Here is a 973-nt window from a genome sequence, read left to right as displayed (position 1 = left end):
CGGAAGGCTGGTGGTTTAGGGCTGGACCTGCAGTTGTTCCTGATGGAACTGGAGGAGTTGAACACTGTGGGGGTCTCGGATTTCTACCTGTCGGTGCTGAGGGCTTGGCGGCTGCTGAGAAAGACTCGGGTGGAGGATGAGGCACAAGGACCGTGGGTATGGGAGGAGCCTCTGTTCTATAACACTTTGTTCCCCCTAGAGGCGGTGCGTTCTGTCACCCTGAGACAGCGGCTCATGAGAGGGGGCATCAGAAAACTTTCACATTTACTGTCGCCAGAGAGAGGGGAGTGGAAGACCCCTCAGGAGCTTTCGCTACAGACTGGAATAACATCTCTGAGACTCAGGGCCCGATTAACGACCGGGCCGACCGGGCCGCGGCCCGTGGGCCTCGAGTGATGAGGGACAAAAAAAAAAAAAAAAAAAAATTTAATTACATTTTTTATTTTTTATTTTTTATTTTTTTGGAGGCCCCTCGTCACTAGAGGCCCCAAATTATTATTATTTTTTTTTAACTTTAATTTAAAAAAATTTGAGGCCACTCGTCACTAGAGGCCTTTTGGAGGCCCCTCGTCACTAGAGGCCCCAAATTATTATTATAATTTTTTTTACTTTTATTTTCTTTTCTTTTGGAGGCCCCTCGTCACTAGAGGCCCCAAATTATTATTATAATTTTTTTTACTTTTATTTTCTTTTCTTTTGGAGGCCCTCGTCACTAGAGGCCCCAAATATTTGTTTATTTTTTTTTTTACTTTTATTTTAAACATTTTTGGAGGCCCCTCGTCACCCCACATTTTATTTATTTTTTTTCTTATTTTGGAGATCGATGTCATACTGTGACACTGAATGATTGGCACTGACTGACGCTCTCTGATTGGCCACTGACATGTTTGCCCAATCGCGTGACGAGCTGTGTCTTTGCCCATTTCCTCGTCAAACAGCCTGCAAACTACCTGGCGTTCTATCGCCATGCTCT

This window comes from Notolepis coatsorum (assembly GCF_963971535.1).
Source record: "Notolepis coatsorum genome assembly, chromosome: 8".
Classification (NCBI taxonomy): Eukaryota; Metazoa; Chordata; class Actinopteri; order Aulopiformes; family Paralepididae; genus Notolepis; species Notolepis coatsorum.
This window is presented reverse-complemented; position numbering follows the sequence as displayed.